This window comes from Sinocyclocheilus anshuiensis, unplaced genomic scaffold (assembly GCF_001515605.1).
Source record: "Sinocyclocheilus anshuiensis isolate Anshui unplaced genomic scaffold, SAMN03320099.WGS_v1.1 scaffold2905, whole genome shotgun sequence".
In the NCBI taxonomy this organism is placed as follows: Eukaryota; Metazoa; Chordata; class Actinopteri; order Cypriniformes; family Cyprinidae; genus Sinocyclocheilus; species Sinocyclocheilus anshuiensis.
Genome location: NW_015541048.1, coordinates 103,225 through 110,672, shown reverse-complemented (window position 1 = coordinate 110,672; position 7,448 = coordinate 103,225).

The window sequence follows — 7,448 nt, the reverse complement described above, 5'->3', positions numbered from 1 at the left end:
ACCTTGAGCCATCGCCCAGGAGGAAGCAACACTTCTAGTTGAGTGTGCTTGCAACCCGAACGGGCAAGGCACGTCTTGGGATTGATAAGCCAAGACAATAGCATCCACTATCCAGTGGGATAACCTCTGCTTGGAGACAGCCTTTCCCTTCTGCTGGCCTCCGTAACAGACAAAGAGCTGGTCTGAGGTCCTGAAGAGTTCTGTCTACGTGCGGAGAGCACGTACTGGACAGAGCAGTGCCAGGGCTGGGTCAGTGCTTGCAAGTTCACCACCTGATCTCTAAAAGGAGTGGTGGGAACTTTGGGCACGTATCCAGGCCGGGGTCTCAAAATAACGTGAGAGTTGGCCAGCCCGAATTCCAGGCACGCTTCATCAACTGAAAATGTTGATGACTGAAAAGTCCCCGACCCTCTTAACCGAAGCCAAAGCCTTCAGGAGCGCAGTTTTTAATGATAAGAATTTTAGCTCCACTGAAAGCAAGGGTTCGAAAGGAGCTCCCTGCAGTGCGGATAAAAAAACTGCGAGATCCCAAGAGGGAACTTGTTGAGGGCGAGGCGGATTGAGCCTCATGGCCCCTCTCAGGAACCTGATGATCAGGTCATATTTCCCAAGGAACTTACCATCAACAGGATCGTGGTGAGCCGCAATGGCAGCCACATAGACCTTCAGGGTGGAAGGAGACAGCCTTCATTCCAACCCTTCCTGAAGAAAGGAAAGCACTGACCCGATCGGGCATTTCCAGGGGTCTTCTCGACACGAAGAACACCAAGTGACGAAGAGGTTCCACTTCAGAGCATAGGCGTGTCTGGTAGATGAGGCCCTAGCCGAAGTGATGGTAGCTACCACCTGAGGTGGCAAGGTAATTAAACCTTTCGTGACCCGTCGAGAACCCACACATGTAGGTTCCAAAGATCGGGACGCGGGCCCCGTCTCTGAGAAAGAAGGTCCTTCCTCAGAGGGATTGGCCAGGGAAGGGCTGTCGCGAGGAGCACAAGTTCGGAGAACCAGGTCCGGCTGGGCCAATAAGGCACAACCATGAGGACCTGCTCCTCGTCCTCCCTGATTTTGCACAACGTCTGTGCAAGAAGGCTCACTGCGGGAAACGCATACTTGCGCAGACCCTGTGGCCAGCTGTGTGCCAGAGTGTCCATGCCAAGGGTGCCCTCGGTCAGGGAGTAAAACAACTGGCAGTGGGAATTGTCTGGAGAGGCAAACAGGTCTACCTGAGCATCTCCAAAGCAAATCAGCTGAACCAACTGGGGATGGAGTCTCCGAGAGACAGCGAGACTGCTGTCGTGAGAGCTCGTCGGCTGCACGATTGAGCCTGCCCGGGATGTGAATGGCACAAAGCGAGCCCAGATGCTTCTGACTCCACAAGAGGAGATGGCGAGCGAGTTGCGACATGTGACGGGAGCGTAGACCGCCCTGACGGTTGATGTACGCAGTGTTGTCCGTATGGACCAGAACGTGCTTGTCCTTCAGCAGGGCCTTGAAGCAGAGCAAGCCGTACTGCTAGCAACTCAAGGCAATTGACATGCCACTGAAGTCGGGGTCCCGTCCAGGAGCCTGACGCAGCATGTCCGTTGCACATGGCACCCCATCCCATGGCAGAGGCATCTGTTGACACAACAACATGCCTGGACACTGGTTCTAGGGGAACACCAGCCCATAGAAACAAGAGGTCCAACCACGGGGTAAAGGTTCGGCGGCAGGCCGGAGTGATGGTCACTCGGAGCGTGCCCTGTTGCCATGCCCATCTCGGGACTCGGCAGTGAAGCCAGTGCTGAAGCGGTCTCATATGAAGCAACCCGAGCGGTATGACCGCCGCTGCGGATGCCATATGCCCCAGGAGCCTCTGAAATAGTTTCAGTGGAACCGCTCTCTTGCCTTTGAATTGACTCAGACCCAGACGGCCGAGGTGTCTGAGCACCAGATCCCTGTGCTCACACAACTGTACTCGAGAGTGAGCTAGAATCAGCCAGTCGTCGAGGTAGTTGAGGATACGGACACCTTGCTCCCTGAGAGGAGCCAGAGCTCCCTCTGCGACCTTCGTAAAGACGCAGGGAGACAGGGCCAACCCGAATGGGAGAACTTTGTACTGATATGCCTGCCCCTCGAAAGCAAACTGAAGAAACGGTCTGTGTCGAGGAAGAATGGAGACATGAAAGTATGCGTCCTTCAGGTCGATCGCTACAAACCAATCCATGGGACGAATGCATTCGAAAATGCGTTTGGGCATGAACATCTTGAACGGAAGTCTGTGAAGAGCTCGGTTCAAGTCACGCAAGTCTAGGATTGACCGTAACCCACCTGTTTTCTTGGGTACTATGAAGTAGGGGCTGTAGAAGCCGGACTTCATGTCGGCTGGAGGGACTGGCTCTATCGCGCCCTTTGCCAACAGGGTCGCGACCTCCTTGCGCATGATAGGAGCATCCTTGCCCACCATCGTAACGTGAATACCCCGAAACCTTGGGGGACACCGGGCGAATTGAATCGCGTAGCCGAGCCTGATCGTTCGGATGAGCCAGCAGGACGGACTGGAGAGCTGTAGCCAGGCTCCCAAAAACCGAACCAGCGGGGTCAAAGGAAATACAGGCGTACCCACAGTGGGGCAGTGAGGCAGAACAGATGGCCCCGATATGGGAGGCGTAGCGTCCCTTAGCAAGGGCGGAGTGCGAGCACTTGTCTAATTCCGAGACATGGCAAAGGGGGCGTGAGAAGGCATTGCATTCTCGAGTCAGCTCTGCCTGGAAACTGGCAAAGGAAGAGGGGGACGAGAGCGGTGAGGAAAAACGTCACCTGCGGTCATCAGCGGCCTCTTGGGACCCGGAGGTAGAGGAAACAGCTCTTTTAATGAAGGTTTGGGTACCGTGGGGCCAGTGGTGGAACAAAAAGAGAACGAAAACAAAGGATTCTCCCCGGCCCTCCTCCGGGAGAAGGAGTGGTTCTGCTACCATCTCCTGAAGAGCTGACTTCCCCATCTCCGGGTCGACCGCCTCAGGAACGCCGCTTGGCCGGACGCTTGGCAGGTTTAGAGGCAGAGACGGGCTGCGCCACCCTTCTGCGGCTATCTCCTCGCTGCGGCCGGGGTGGAGGCTGCTGCTGTGGCTGAGCGGGAGTGGAGAATGCCGCTTGGCCTGACGTTTGGCAGGTTTAGGGGCAGAGACGGGCTGCGCCACCCTTCTGTGGCCATCTCCTCGCTGCGGCCAGGGTGGAGGCTGCTGCTGTGGCCGAGCGGTAGTGGAGGAGACCTCAGGGGGGCGCCCTCGGCGACGAGCAGGCTGAGGTGGCTGAGCCGGCGGCAGTGTGGAGGCAGCAGCAGGCCGCCAGGGCAGAATATGTTTTATAGCCTTAGACTGCTTCTGGGCAGCAGAGAATTGCTGGGCAAAACTCTCAACCGTGTCGCCGAAGAGGCCAGCCTGAGAGACCGAGGAGTTGAGGAGCTGAGTCCGATCAGACTCCCTCATGTCTGCCAGGTACAGCCATAGGTGGCGCTCCTGGACCACCAAAGTGGACATCACCTGACCCAAGGAGCGTGCAGTGACCTTCGTCGCCCGGAGGGCGAGGTCGGTAGCAGTGCTCGCCTCCTGCAAGACTTCCGGGTCAGCACTGCCCTCGTGCAGCTCTTTGAGCACCTTGGCCTTGTAGACCTGGAGGGTGGCCATGGCGTGCAGGGCAGAGCCCGATGCTCTCAGCTGCCCGGAAAAGCATGGCTGTCAGCTCGGGATCAGACTCGGGCAACGCTGGCCTCCCAGACAGAGGCAACGCAGCCGAATCCTCATCTCCCGAGGACTCAAGCCCGCCTTGTGATGCGGCGATCGACATTCGGTCATCCTCCTGAGCCCCGAATGAGATGCTGGGATCCTGGTGAGAGGGCCCAACAAGCTCAACCGGAGGCTCCACAGGCTGCGGTGTTTGTGAGGGGGGTGCGGCCCGAGGAGGCTGTCTCGGCGGGGAAGCCCACACCGTAACCCTCAGATCACCCTGGCCACCAGCCAAAGTAGCCCTCTTACGCTTGGAAGAGGAACTAGATTGGGGTGTGGCAGAGGGAACTTTATACCGTTTAAGGTAATCGAGTCTCGATCTTAACGCCAAGATGGTCATGTCCCCACAATGAGAACATGAACCATCCACGAACGCAGCCTCAGCGTGCTGAAAGCCCAGACACGTGACACAGCGATCGTGGCCGTCACGAGAAGCCAAATATCGACCGCACCCAGAACGGGCGGTATGACATCTTTAAAAAGTACACAACCCGTGTACTCTTTTAGAGGAAATAGCTCTTTCAGAGGTGCTGAAAGGAAAGAAGGAGGGGGAACGCAGGAGCTGGAAAGAAGAAGCAGGAAGCTCTTCAACGAACCGCTGAATCTCGCTGTCACACCAACACCACTGAAGGCTCGTTGCAAAACACTCCGGTGATACCAGCAGAGAGATGTGCTCGGCTTCGAAGCGAAAGCTTGAATGCGAGTTGCTCGCGCTGCTCCTTATATACCCACACAGCAGGGCGGAGCTCGCAATGCAAATTCCGCAGACAAAGGTACTCAGCATACCATTGGCTCGTTCTGTTACCAGTCGAAGGTGATTGGGCTCTCGGGCGAGATCCCCACTTGTCAGTTTGTTCTGACGTAACGTCGAACGTGACCGACTGAAAGGGAACCCTCGTTTGTAATGGGTTTTATTGGTTTTGTCTCATCACGCCGGGACACGACATCACAGTATGGTAATGGGCGTAACATTTCCGTCACACGCTTGATGTATTCGGCCAATCACAACACACTGGATAGCTGGCCAATCAGCGTGCACCTCGCTTTTCAGAACGATGAGCTTTGTAAAAATTGACGCGTTTCCGAAAGCCGGGGTATAGAGGAGCAAAAATGATGTACAGTATGTGGAAAATAATGTGTTTTTTTAACCTTAAACCGCATAAACACATTGCATTACACCAAATACACAAAATAATGTTCTTTTTAGCAACGTCATATGACCCCTTTAAGAGAAAAGCTTGCCCATATTAAAGATTTTTCTTACATATGAAATGAAATCTTATTTGCAAGGCAGAAAGATAGTTCTTAACTTGTTAGAAGTTATATGCTCAACTAGTTATGTTAGAGCTTCAATGCACAGCAAGATTAGTTTAGAGCTTCTATGAACAGTAATACTGTGTTTGTGCTTGTGCAAATGAAGAGAACATAACTAGCACGCATATGCTGTAAAGCTTCTTTCTCAGTGAGAGAGTTGGTTAATGCAATGTTAACAGTAAAGCTTGCCCGTATGAAAGATATTTCTTCTCTATGAGATAAAAACTTATTTGCGATGCAGAAAGACTGTTCTTAATGTGTTAGAAGTGTTATGCTCAAGTTATGTTAGAGCTTCTAAGCAAATGAAGACAATGCAAGCACAGACATGCTTCTTTCTCAGTGTGAGATAGATGGTTTATTCAGTGCTTCAATGTAATACTGTATTGGTGCTTCTAAGCAAATGAAGAGAATGCAAGCACACATCATCTTTTAAGTGTATTGTATCCAAACATTTGGAAAAAGTGTTAAGAATGTGCATTTTGATCATTGGTTGTGAATTATGTCTTGAGTTTTGAAAAATGACATGAAGGTTCTGATATTAGTGCATTTTTTTTTAACTGTAGAGAATTGTACATCCTTTAAATTTTCCCCACTTGAAGAAGACATTACTATGCATGTGTGGAGCAAAAATTATGGGTCAGTTGTGATGTACACGCAAGTTATTTAACGTGTTTCAGCTGTCCCTCTTTTCCAGCTGTACACGGTCTACCTGTACTGTGCGTGGGCTTCAGACAGTCGACACACTCAGAGGGTGTTCCCATAGTGTCAGCCCTCATGTAGCATTGGGATAATGTATGAAAGGGAACATACATATATATTTTTTTGTCCACAAGAATGTTTTTGACAAAAATATAACCTTCTCAAATATAAGCTTCTCATCAATTCTACTATTTTTAACCCTCCAGAATATCTTTCTTCTTAGACTTAGCTCCTGGACCACTGTAAGTGAGCATCAGTCGATGTTCTACAACTCCTAAGGGCATATCTGTGAGAGCAATCTGTCAAATTATATATTTTTTGGGGGTTTGGGGGTGGACCTTCTCAACCCACCTAGAGACGATAGAAAGATAGAAACTTAGGATAGAAAAGCCCTGAATTTCAGCTGAGACCAGGACAACTAGATGAGCCCCAGAGACAGATCCCCAGTGAAGACCTTGTCTCCTAGATGGCCATCGGGACAAGACCACGGAACCAGATGAGCCCTTTGCACAATCTAACTTTGCTGCAGCATGGATCAACCTGCTGCTTCGTCTGGCCGGAGGAGAATTGGCCCCCCGACTGAGCCTGGTTTCTCCCAAGGTATTTTTCTCCATTCTGTCACCGATGGAGTTTTGGTTCCTTGCTGCTGTTTCCTCTGGCTTGCTTAGTTGGGGACACCTAATTTCCAGCGATATCGTCGACTTGATTGCACAGATACTATTTAAACTGAACTGAGCTGGATGATGACATCACTGAATTCAATGATGAACTGCCTTTAACTGAAAATTGAGTGTTTACTATTGTCCTTTTGCACTGAGACACTATTTTCCTATTTTGATACTGAAAAGCTGCTTTGACACAATCTGTATTTTTAAAAGTGCTATATAAATAAAGGTGGCTTGATTTGACTTTGAAGTGGAGGTAAAAATATTTAATAACTCTTTATTCAAATCCATGTTAGTCACAGAACAAAAAGAATATTTTTTCCAGCACATATGTTGATACACAGAAACATTGTTTTTAGGATAGTAAAAGCACAGAAAAAAAGTGCAATGGAAAATGAGGTTAGAAATCCCTGTAAAGCTGTATTTTTGATTTTTATTTTCTATGGAACACCCTTTAAACTACACTAACCAAAAAACAACATCCTATCAAAAACATGGACAAAAACAAAGACATGGACACAAGTGCATCCAGGGGCCTGTTCTTCGTACGTCACTAACGCAGTTAACTGGATGTGATTGTTGACGGTTTGGCATGATCTTGGATTATTTTGTTCTTCGACGTTCATCCTGGATTTACTGTCATAGCAACAGGTCCGTAAACTTAAACCTGCTCGGGAGCAGGCTTATTTCATGTAAACAGGATTAGATTGCATCTTTTTAAGTGGAATTGATATTTAAAATCTATCCCAGCCACTGCTACTTTATTACAAGAGTACCCTACTAATCTGGGGACAATCATTTAAATGTATAGGCCTAGTAATTAAAAAATTAATTTGAAAATAATATTATAATGTTGTGTAATCTATAATACTATAGACACAGACAGTTTTAGTCATTGAAAGATCTATTTGTGATAAAATAATTACTTTATAATTGTATTAGAGTCTTACAAACATGCTATAGGCTACAGTTAATCTGAGTCGTGCATTAATTTGAGTGCTGACAG